Below are 13062 nucleotides of genomic sequence, written 5' to 3' on the forward strand. Positions count from 1 at the left end.
AGACAAAGTATTACTCAGCCAATAGGTAAAAACTTACCGCTGGCACTAAAAAAAATACTTTATTAAAGGAACACTTGAAGGAAGTGAAAGTACCTGTCCTTGTCCGGGTGAGTGCAAGTACACGCCAAGATAAAGTCCTATAGACATTGAATGGGGCAGTCTTAGCTTGTGCCCGACTCCTGGGATGTGACGCATTTCTTTGCTGACGGCACAAACTCCAGCATATCAGATTCCATAAGACAAGTCTGGTCCTAGAACGTACGATGGAGATACAATAATGATATCGGCCTTCCTACGTCCTTTCACACCAGTATTGTGACCGTCGCGGATATCACTTACCTTATAAGACTACATGCGCAGTTTATGATCCTGACACAGTGCAAAGATCAACGCGTCGTTTTCAAGGCAGTGAACAGCGAGATTCACGGGAAGATGAGCGGGGTCCTGCGCCCCTCTATAGCCACAAAAATAAAAACAAGTCACTTAATCTATCAATCGTGATACACATCACATAACAAATCCGGGAAAACCCACAGGCAGCACAGCGAGCGGCACTAGGACCCAGGGACTGGCAGATCTGTCCTCATTTTTCAGGACATTTTGTTTTACTTTGATGTTAATGTTAGACTGGAAAACCCCTTGAAGGAGGACCCCATCAAATAGTTTGTAAAGTTTTTTTTAGAAAATGTAAGCCTTCTATTAAATTGCAAAAAGTTATGCCTTTACAAAAAAAATATTTTAGCGAGTAGGGTTATGCCGCACTACCAAAGAGGCGAAACTTGTACCTAGAACATCATAAAAAAGGACTTATGAGAATGTCCCACCATTACTGGTCATTGATGACCCCACCCTGAGAATGAAGAGGCCGCAGTATTGTGTCCCCCTCAGAGTAACATCTCTGGGGGACATTCCGAACTTCCTGCTGCAAGCAGCTTAATTTTTTGGCAAAAGTACAAATGCAATTCTCCTAAAAGAAACCCCCTGGGCTGCTGGGAGCTAACACGCAAGAAGAGCTGTGAAGGGATGTAGTGCTGTGTCCCCAGAGAACTTCCTCTGCACAGCGGCATTACTCTTTATTGAGATTTCAGATTGCCGGGGACCACTGAGAAGGGAGACCCCAGAGAGGAGGCAGCGTCGTGGCCCATTTCATCTTCAGCGTGGGTACAGAAGACGGGACCCCACTGTGTCATCTCTCATAAATAATAAGCATTGTGCTGGCTATTTCTTTCTAGTAGCCAACTGCTGTTGGAGCCATATTTTTAGTATCACGCTCCGCAGTGCCGCCATGACATGAGGTATGTGACAATGGCTGCTGCTATGTCAGAGCTGGGGATGACACGGACCTTACAGCTGTAGGTATGAACCCAGTTAATAGTCTCCAGACCGACATTTGCTTCAGCTCCACCACAGTCACCGCTCCTAAAGAAAAAGCAGTTGGGTCAGAAATATAGAAACTCATTAATGCCCTAAAGCAGACGTCAGCCGACGGACATACCGGCAACATCTCAAGGGGGCATCTTCACAACAAGGATCCCACCCGAAATGGAGGGGAAAGCAAAGAGCATCTCCCCCTTACTGCTCAGCTAGGCAGCGGAGGCGGCCGAGCTCTGCAAGCGTCCAGGCAGCGGAGGGATCACGTAGCTGTTCGCCGAATCACTGTAGTGCATCTTCCCAAAGTCCGTAGATATCGACAGCATCTGACTTTAACATCTAAGCAAAACTGTGAACATGAAAGGCAAAAATCTGCATAACGACCAGACCAGGGACGATATACGAGGCAACAGAAATGTAAGGGTCTGTCCACCAAAACCAGACCCATCCATCTTACAGAAATCGCAGGAGATGAGGAGTCTAGTGGATGTGACGGAGGCATCAGCGCATGTCTGGCTCAGCAATCCCTCACCTACTGCCGATAATCCTGATCATCCAGCAAGCAACAAAACAGAAGCTCAAACACCGGTGGTGATGAGCCATCGATAGAAGAACCTTGGTCCGGCGACCCCATCAGTAGGCTGTGGCCACGTGTCGGGACTCAATCAGAAGTGTCAGGGACGCTAGCAGGTAGAAGATGGTACATAGGGCTCCCAACTAGCGGATACGGGCTACTGACATGGCCCCTGAACTGGGGTCCCACAAATTGATGCACAGGCTCCTAACATGGCCACTGAACTGGGGTCCCACAAATCGATGCACAGACTACTGACATGGCCACTGAACTGGGGTCCCACAAATCGATGCATGGACTACTGACATGGCCCCTGAACTGTGGTCCCACAAATCGATGCATGGACTACTGACATGGCCACTGAACTGGGGTCTCACAAATCGATGCATGGACTACTGACATGGACCCTGAACTGGGGTCCCACAAATCGATGCATGGACTACTGACATGGCCACTGAACTGAGGTCCAACAAATTGATGCACAGGCTACTGACATGGCCCCTGAACTGTGGTCCCACAAATCAATGCATGGACTACTGACTTGGCCACTGAATTGAGGTCCAACAAATTGATGCACAGGCTACTGACATGGCCCCTGAACTGTGGTCCCACAAATCGATGCATGGACTACTGACATGGCCACTGAACTGAGGTCCAACAAATTGATGCACAGGCTACTGACATGGCCCCTGAACTGGGGTCCCACAAATCGATGCACAGGCTACTGACATGGCCACTGAACTGGGGTCCCACAAATCGATGCATGGACTACTGACGTGGCCACTGAACTGGGGCCCCACAAATCGATGCGCGGGCTACTGACATGGCCCCTGAACTGGGGTCCCAGAAATCTATGCACAGACTACTGACATGTCCCCTGAACTGGGGTCCCACAAATCGATGCACAGAATACTGACATGGCCCCTGAACTGTGGTCCCACAAATTGATGCACAGACTACTGACATGGCCCTTGAACTGGGGTCCCACAAATCGAAGCACAGGCTACTGACATGGCCACTGAACACAATCTGAAAGGGAGATTTACCAGAAGACTCACTTACTTGATTGTTGTACGAGAATTCTGCCCAAGGCAGCAACTTGATCCAGTCATCATGATGTATGTTGACGAAGTGACGCAAGAATCCTGTCAGAATTTGATTGGTCCTCTCTACTTGCCCATTGGATTGAGGGTGATATGCGGAAGAAAAGTCCAGCTCCACTTGTACAGACTTAAAAAGTGCTCTCCAGAACTTGGAGGTGAACTGGACACCCCTGTTGGATACGATGTGGAGAGGAAACCCATGAAGAAGGAAGATATGTTGAATGAAATGATCAGCGAGCTCAGAAGCAGAAGGGAGACCAGGTAACGGAACAAAATGCACCATCTTCGAAAAACGATCCACCACAACCCAGATGACTGAACAGCCACAGGAGACAGGAAGATCAGTAATGAAGTCCATTGCGATGTGCTGCCAGGGTACTGAAGGAACAAACAGAGGTAATAATCGCCCGTAGGGCAAACGCTTATCAGTCTTGTTGCGAGCACATGATGGACAGGCAGCAACATACTCCTGAACATCTTTGCCCATGGTAGGCCACCAGTAGTAACGGGAGATGAGTTGCAGAGTCTTCCTTTGTCCGGCATGACCAGCCAACTTAGAAGAATGACCCCACCGAAGAACTCGTTTCCGATCTGAAGTAGAAACAAAAGTTTTACCTGGAGGGAGTCGAGCAAGATTAACCACGGCCACCGACACTAATCTGGATGGTTCAATGATGTGGTGCGGTCCTTTCACAAAATCTGGAGGCAAAAACGCTCTGGAAAGTGCATCGGCCTTAATGTTCTTATCAGCTGGTCGGAAATGAAGAACAAAATTAAATCGAGCAAAAAACAAAGCCCACCGGGCTTGACGAGGATTCAGTCTCTGAGCAGATTGGAGATAAGCAAGATTCTTATGATCTGTATAAATGATAACCTGATGAGCAGCACCCTCAAGAAGATGACGCCACTCCTGCAGAGCTAACTTGATAGCCAATAATTGACGATCTCCTACAGAGTAATTTCTCTCAGAAACAGAAAAGACTTTCGAGAAGAATCCACAGGTAACCATCCGGCCGGATGTCGACTTCTGAGTGAGAACTGCGGCAGCACCTATGGAGGAAGCGTCTACCTCAAGCAAAAATTGTTTATCGGAATCCGGTCGATGAAGTACGGGTGCGGAGGAGAAGGCATGCTTTAGGGAAGTAAAAGCCTCCTCAGCCTCAGGTGTCCATCCCTTGGCATTAGCGCCTTTCCGGGTCAAAGCCGAAATGGGTGCCACTCGAGTGGAAAAATTTGGAATGAACAAACGGTAATTGTTGGCGAACCCCAGGAACCGTTGTATTGCCTTCAGACCGCAGGGGCGAGGCCACTTAAGAAAGGCGGATACCTTCTCTGGATCCATCTTTAAACCTGTAGGCGAGACAATATAACCCAGGAAAGGCAGAGAGGATTGCTCAAAGAGACACTTTTCTATTTTAGCATAAAGTCTGTTCACCCTGAGTCTTTGTAAGACCATACGTACTTGTCTCCGGTGGGAAGCTAAATCAGCAGAGAAGATCAAAATGTCATCCAGGTAAACAACAACACAAGAATAAAGCAGATCTCTGAAAATGTAATTTACAAATTCCTGAAACACTGCTGGTGCATTACTTAGCCCAAACGGCATTACCAGGTATTCGTAGTGTCCGTCCCGGGTATTAAAGGCGGTCTTCCATTCGTCTCCTTCACGAATGCGTATTAGATTGTAAGCCCCTCTGAGATCTAGTTTGGTGAAAATTTTAGGCCCCCTAAGACGATCAAACAATTCTGAAATTAACGGCAACGGATACCTGTTCTTTACCGTAATCTGGTTCAGGCCCCTGTAATCGATACAGAGTCGTAGGGATCCATCCTTTTTCTTCACGAAGAAGAATCCAGCTCCAGCAGGCGAGGAAGGTTTCTGGATGAATCCTCTGTCCAGGTTCTCCTGAATGTATTCAGACATGGACTGAGTCTCTGCTTGAGAAAGATAGATCCATCCCCGTGGAGGAGATACTCCAGGAAGCAGATCAATGGGGCAATCATATGACCTGTGTGGAGGTAATTTCTCTGCCTCTTTTTTCCCGAAGACATCAGCGAAGGACCAGTAAGGAGACGGCAAACCGGGCAGGGCTTCAGGTTGTACTGGAGGCAGAGCATGACGAACCGGAATGATACAACGATCAAAGCAAGAATCTCCCCAGCGCAGGATCTCTCCCGTCCTCCAATTTAGAACAGGTTCATGCATCCGGAACCAGGTTAGACCTAAAAGCAAGGGGTGGGACAAATCTGGCAACACATAAAAACGGATTATTTCAGAATGGGTTAGACCTACCCGGAGTTCCAAAGGCACTGTCTGGAACCATATGGACCCCACCAGAGGTCTGCAATCCACAGATGTCACTTGCAAAGGCTCGGATAAACGCTGGACTGGAGTCTGATAGCGATTCACTACCACCTGCGAAATAAGGTTCCCGGCGGCACCAGAATCCAGGTGACAGGACTCCGAAAATCTCGTCTCGCCGAAGGCCACAGAGATTGTTATTTGCAGAGCTGGTGAGAGATGATCCTTACCTAGGGTAGCCTCTCCTACAGACCCTAGGCACTGGAGATTCCCGGTCTCTTAGGACAAGAGCGGATATAATGCTTGGCACTGCCATAGTAGAAACAGCTCCCCTCCAGGCGACGCGCCTCCTGGCGATGGTTGACCAGACTTACACGATCCACCTCCATAGCCACAGGAGCGGGAGACAAAGTTGGAGGATTCGCAGATTTAGGAGCACAAGCAACCAGGTGATTGGATTCTTTTTCACGTCTGACCTCGTTTGACCTTTCCTGAAACCGTAGATCAACCCGAACGGCCAGGGAAATCAGGTCATCCAGAGCAGTAGGCAAATCACGTCCTGCCAACTCATCCTTTACTCGTCCAGAGAGTCCCTGCCAGAAGGTAGCCAACAGAGCCTCATTGTTCCATGAAAGTTCTGACGAAAGAGTACGGAACTGCACCGCATACTGAGCCACCGTACAGACCCCCTGTCGTAGTCGAAGAAGAGCAGAAGCTGTTGACGTAGTACGACCAGGTTCATCAAAGGTCTTACGGAACGCCTCTAGAAAAGACTGGAGATTAGTAACCAATGGGTCCACCCTCTCCCACAGCGGATTCATCCAGGCGAGTGCCTCTCCATCAAGGTGGGACATGATGAAGCCAACTTTGGCCAAATCAGAAGCAAACCTATGCCCCAGTAGTTCGAAGTGCAGTGTGCACTGATTTATGAACCCTCGACACAAAACGGGTCTCCTCGGAAGCGAGTGGGAGCCGCCAAGCGAGAATCCTTACTTGCTGTGCAGTTAGATACCTGGACACAGGTGGCAGGCGCAGGAGTCATCGAAGAAGCCAGACTATCCAGGCGAGCAGATACGTTGTGCAGGAAAGGCATGATTTTATCCTGTTGCTCCTTCAGCTGGGAGATCTCCTGACGTAACTCCATGACTGGTGATTTCTGGGATCCAGCGGGTTCCATGGCCGGAGCAATCTGTAACGAATGGAAACGGAGGCACAGATGTAGAAGTTCACATTCGTATTTATTAAGGTTTGATGTGGAACCACTAGACCACGGTCCGGGGGGCTCTGAAGGGGGCGTTACTGCGTGAGCCCCAGACACCCGTAGTAAGTCCCCTTGAACAGGGACAGAATGGAATGCCTGGAGGACACGGGTGCTACCTTCAGTTAGACCCCGAACTCGTGGCGGCTGTCCCAGCGGAACAGACGGACCAGCAAGGTTAACGGACGTTGCAGAGCAGACTGGAGGATACTGGGTGTAGGAGTGGAAGCTGGCTCCGGGAGTACTGGCGTGGTCCGGAAGTGAGGCTGGCGGACTGGCAGGACTAGACGGGTCCAGTGTAGATACTGCAGAAGCAGTCCAAAATGACCGGGTAACTGGTAGCAGAAGATCTGTGGAGACAGACAGAATGAGCGGAGTTCCTTGCAGATACTTCAGAAACAGCAGCGCAAGATAACAGGAACCGGAAGTTAGCAACAGTAGGAACTTGTTGCTCCGGCGCCCTCCCTATGGTGGAAGGGCTAGAAATAGTAGTAAAACACACGCCATTGGTTAGAGGCAACATTTGGAAAATGCACACTGTCTCTTTAAAGAGAGCGGCAGCGAGCGCACGTGCGACCTAGTAACCCTGTCAGGAAACCTGCTGGCCGCATGCCAGGAAGCAGGAGAGGAAGAAGGGGTGGGGGCTGTGTCCAGACAGCATGAAGCCGGCACAGAGTGAGAGTCCCGACGGAGACCTCCTGGAGGTACAGTAAACAGACCGGGTGTAACACTGACCATAGCTTATCTACACCCCGAACAAAAGGACATTCAACAGGGCGGATCATTCTCTGCCCCGTCATCTATTCAGGGTGAATCTGGGGACCCCGATACACAGTATAAGGCCTGCCGATCCTGCCAAAGTCAGACAACATTTATCTAATGTGCATGGGGAGCTTTAAAGGGGTGATCTGGCGCTTTGACATCTTAGGAGAGGTCATCAATGTCTGATTACTGGGGGTGCGACACCCGGTACCCAACCGATCCTGGCGGCGGTGGCGGCTGGAAGTGCTGGGTTGTGGATCTGTGCAGAACAGCTCCACCGACAGTATAGTGGCCGCGGCCAGGTACTACACATCCGTTCTCTACACTGTGTTCCAAATTATTATATTTCCTCATATTTTCCCTAAATTACCTGTCTGAATTGCAGTCATTGTTATTTTCCGGTCATCTACTATTCTAGTATAATTGCAATGTTTTGGAACAAATTGCCTATGAAAACAGTATCTTTTTAAAAAAAATAAATACTCAAAATGCAGGTTCCAAATTATTATGCACAGCAGAGTTTTCAACCTTTTTTTTTATTTTGAACAAAAAAATGGTCAATTGTGAAGTTATAAGCATTATCAGGTTATTACAAAATGAAATCAAACAGTTTTCAAGTGAAACCTTTATTCTAGGTGATGTTACATTTGCACATAGGACCCCTTGTTGGAAAGAAGCTTCTGAACTCTCTCGTCCATTGAATTTGACAGTTTTTGGATGGTTTCTGCTTCAATTGTTTTGCATGTGGACAGAATCCCCTCCCAGAGCTGTTGCTTTGATGTGAACTGCCTCCCGCCATCATAGACACTCCTTTTGATGATGCTCCAGAGGTTCTCAATGGGGTTGAGGTCAGGGGAAGATCATAAAGGGGCCGACAATCTCTCTCCCCATGATTCCAGCCCAAAACATTACTCCACCTCCTCCTTGTTGGCGCCTTAGCCGTGTTTTCATGGGGTGTCCATCAACCAGCCATCCTCCACTCCATCCATCTGGACCATCGAGCGTTGCACGGCACTCATCGGTGAACACAACAGTTTGGAAGTCAAAAGAAAAAAGGACTGTAGTCAGCTTACCGGTCTTAGACGAAATCCCCAGACCTGCCAACGCCCAGCACGGTTCGGGGTGAGCGCCCACAGCAAATGAAGACAAAAAGGAAAATGATCCAGCTGGAGGTGGAGGCAGTTCAGACTTTGTGAGACTTTATTAGACAACTAAAGCGATAAATAGTTCTTCAACAAGAAAAATCTTTACATAGCAAACACCTGGCACACCAGTGAGGAGGATCAACGCGTTTTAACTATGAAGTCTTACTCATGATCTACCTAATAGTGCAATGAGAGCATATATATATATAGTGTGCACAAGACATTGATTGGACAAACAATTAAAAATGCAAAAAAAAAAAAAAAAATTGCAAAGGAAAAAAAAATTGCAAAGGAAAAAAAAATTGCAAAGGAAAAAAATAAAAAAAAATTTAAAAAAGGGAAAGAAAAAGGGGAATCACCGGTTAAAATTATCATAGAAATAACGGATTGATATATGAAATACCCGTAAGAGACATTGCTAGAACATTACTTGAACATTAATTAATATTGCTTTATTAAATCATGTCTGGCATTAAGGCCATAGGGAATACGTGTGTCTAACCTAAACATCCAATATGTTTCCCGATTAAAAAGTTTCTGCTGTAAGTTACCTCCTCTCGGAGGTTTGTAAACCTTTTCTATTCCACAGAATCTGAGACTAGTTAAGTTACCTTTGTGCACATTGTAAACATATGAATCAAAAAATATGATTCCTAGAGGACTACGTTTAAAAAAAGTTCCTACAAAGATTTTTAATGAGGATTTTGAAAAAGAATGGTACTCTATTTTGAGTCAATGCTCCCTTAAACTCATCTCTTTGATAATTAAGTATGAGGACATGGAAATAAATAATATTAAACAGGACATTAAGAGTTGGCAACGCTCTTTGGAGGGGCACACCAGTTCAAAAGATTTTAATTTTTATAATGATAGATTGAAGACGAACATCACCAAGTTGGAAAATCAAATTATGGACACAAAAAAATCAAAATTTAAACGAGACACAGAAGACTATATTGCCAACAAAGTCTATAATTGGAATATGAAACCGCACTCGATTCTAAAAAACAAGTACAGAGACGGGATCTTGTTAAAGGAAAAGTGAGTTTCAGAGATAAAGACTACTCCTCGGATATTTCTTCCTTTTTTTCCACCACAAAGGAACTTTCTGATTCATCAGTAGGCTCCACAAATAGCACACGTTCAATGCAGCAGAGATCAGTTCCCAATATTCCAAGTGCTAGTGGAGCGATTCCAAAAAACGCAGGAAATGTGCAGACCGGAAGCACAAGAGAAAGAAGATATCCAACCCGGAACAGGAATCGCCGCCATTACTAGAGGCTCCAGTGTGGAATTTGTCCAGCTATGTGATCTCGGAAGAACAGATAGCAATTCTCAGCAAGGGATTAAGCTTCTCTCCAACTACTGACTTTGATATATTTAAAACCTTACTTGACTTGAATAAATTTGCACGTAACCTGACAGTAAAATGCCACTTTCTTTCAGATGCTGCTAGTGAAAATGCTGTACGTATAGAGAATCTTGATTATTCCACTACTGATAATATACGCATGTTTCATGAACAAAAAGCACTTCTCAGTTTAAAAGCGTTGGAGAGAGAATCTTTTTTAGGTTCTGTCTCTCTTAGGCTAAGTTCACACGTAGCAGAAATTTCCGCGGCAATTCTGCGCCTCCTGCCGCGGGCATATCGCATGCAGACTTAGCATGCATATACCCGCAGAAAACTAGCGTTTTACAAGCATAATTAGCTTGCAGAATGCTAGAGTTTTCCAAGCGATATGTAGCATCGCTTGGAAAACTGACTGACAGGTTGGTCACACAAACATAGTGTTTGACAAGTGTGACCAACTTGTTACTATAGATGCAGCATCAATAGTAAAAGATAGAATGTTAAAAAATAATAAAAAAAAAAAGTTATACTCACCTCAGCGGCGTCCATTCCTAATGCTGTGTGTTCAGGACCTTCCATTGACGTAGCGGTCACGTGACCGCGGGTCATGTGACCGCGACGTCATCGCAGGTCCTTCACACACACCACAGAAGACGCTGAGGAGGTCGGGCTACCAGAAGGTGAGTATATCGCTATTTTTTATTTTAATTCTTTTTTTTACCACTTATATGGTGCCCAGTCCGTGGAGGAGAGTCTCCTATCCTCCACCCTGGGTACCAACCGCACTTGATCTGCTTACTTCCCGCATGGTGTGCACAGCCCCGTGCGGGAAGTAAGCAGATCAATGCACTCTTATGGGTGCAGAATCGCCGCGATTCCGCAATTTTAATGAACATGCTGCGTTTTTTTCTGGATTGCGATTCTGCTCAGGAAAAAAATGCAGCATGTGCACAAAAAATGCGGAATGCATTCTGTTACATAGGATGCTTAATGGTAGCGTTTTTTTCGCGGTTTTATAGCGTTTTTATAGCGAAAAAAACGCTAACAATCTGCTACGTGTGCACACAGCCTCAATGATTCTTTTCCTGTCAGTAATCCATCTTTTTATCCATTGAAATCCAGACCAGTAGTCTTGGATCAATTTCAGGATCTAGTTGAAAAGGAATTAGTCGATCTGAACAAATCTGTTTTAGATTCCAAAAATAACTATTCCAACCTGACAAAAAAGGAAAGACAAGCGCTGAAAGAGCTGCAAGATAAGCAGGATCTTATAATAAGACAATCAGATACAGGAGGCACTATTGTGTTACTAGACGCAGGGCTGTATAAAAAACGGAATTTACAAGACCTGGAAAATAAGGAGATGTATTCTGAACTTAGTTCTAACCCTACCGAAGAATTTAACTCCTTGTTGCACAACCTGTTACAGGAAGGTGTACATATGAATGTTATTGACGATAGAATAGTAGAATTTTTAAAAAACGATCATCCAGTTACACCAATTTATCATTCATTCCCTAAAATACACAAAAATGTGTTTCCTCCCCCAATGAGACCAATAGTTGCAGGTATTGGTTCCATAGGGGAAAGATTGGGATCTTGGGTGGACCATTACCTGCAACCATTGGTGCAAAATACCCCTAGCTTTATACATGATTCAAAATATGTAACTTCAGTCTTTGACCAATTTTACTGGAAGGAAGAATACGCATGGCTTACATGTGATGTGGTAGGCTTATATCCATCAATTCCCTATTCAGTGGCATTGTCGAGTTTGTCATACTATCTGGATACATACTCTGCCTATAATAATGATACAAAACGTTTTTTAATATCTGCAGTGGACTTTTTACTTAATCATAATTACTTTTGTTTTGACAATAGGTTTTTCAGACAACTAACGGGAGTGAGCATGGGCGCTAAATTCTCGCCTTCTTTAGCGAATATTGTTATGTTGAAATGGGAAGAGAGCCATATCTACAATGATGATGATATTGTGTGCTATGGTCGCTATATAGATGACCTGATCCTAGTATGGAGGGGTTCACAGGAGGAAGTGACCAAATTTGTTGATCATATAAATAACAATAATTTTAATTTAAAATTCACCCATTCCTTTCAGAAAAAACACACCAATTTTTTGGATTTGAACCTCTCAGGTAATACACTAAAACATACGGTTGAGATTACTCCCTATAGAAAACCTACCTCAAGTAACTCAATTCTTAGAGCCAATTCCTGCCATCCAAATCATGTCATAAATAACATTCCATATGGTGAACTTATCAGAACAAGAAGGAATTGCTCTGATAATGACGTCTTTTTGGCAGAGACAGAGAAAACCTGTGAGCGTCTTTCTCATAGAGGGTATCCTAAATGGAATCTGGACAAAGCACGTAGAAAAATCTCCAAAGTAGATCGCAAAAATTTATTAACAACGAAAAATTATAAATCTCCTTATAATAATCCCCAGAAAAACAATAATAATGTAGCATTCAGTACCCCAGATAGCTCACAATACAGGCAGATCGTGGATATTGTCAGGAATCATCTACCCATGCTCAAACAAGATGACAAAACGTATTTTAATATAGAGCGATATCAAATTCGTTGCTAAACGAGCTCCCACCTTGGGCTCGATCCTATCTCCAACTCTCTACAGGACACCAACAGAGCTACATGGCTCAACGCCACAGGGTTTTTTAGATGTGGAGCCACTCGTTGCAAAACACGTAACTATGCATAAAACTAACAAATTCTCATCTTTTCACAACCATAAACAATTTGATATACATGACTACATTAATTGTAACACCGAAAATGTAGTGTATTTAATAGAATGTATTCCATGTAAAGTTCAGTCCATAGTCTGCACCACATGTCCGCTGACAGTACGAGTGAGACGGCACCTATCAGACGCAGTGAACTCTAAAGCCCTCTCTGCCTCCGCTGTGTCCAGACACTTCTACAACATGCACAAAGGTAACTTACCAGCCTCAGATTCTGAGGAATAGAAAAGGTTCACAAACCTCCGAGAGGAGGTAACTTACAGCAGAAACTTTTTAATCGGGAATCGTATTGGATGTTTATGTTAGACACACGTATTCCCTATGGCCTTAATGCCAGACATGATTTAATAAAGCAATATTAATGTTCAAGTAATGTTCTAGCAATGTCTCTTAAGGGTATTTCATCT

At 45.1% G+C, this 13062-nt stretch overlaps 1 long non-coding RNA gene across 1 annotated transcript in view; it reads right to left on the reverse strand.

Annotated features, from left to right (window-relative positions):
- LOC143793644 (uncharacterized) overlaps positions 1-13062 on the reverse strand; it is a 188648-nt gene that overhangs the window by 22918 nt on the left and 152668 nt on the right. Inside the window, exons 3-4 of the long non-coding RNA XR_013220168.1 lie at positions 340-454; positions 94-251 (exon numbers count right to left, since the gene is read on the reverse strand). This is a non-coding gene — a long non-coding RNA (uncharacterized LOC143793644). The remainder of the gene's footprint in view (positions 1-93; positions 252-339; positions 455-13062) is intronic.

This window comes from Ranitomeya variabilis, chromosome 1 (genome assembly GCF_051348905.1).
Source record: "Ranitomeya variabilis isolate aRanVar5 chromosome 1, aRanVar5.hap1, whole genome shotgun sequence".
In the NCBI taxonomy this organism is placed as follows: Eukaryota; Metazoa; Chordata; class Amphibia; order Anura; family Dendrobatidae; genus Ranitomeya; species Ranitomeya variabilis.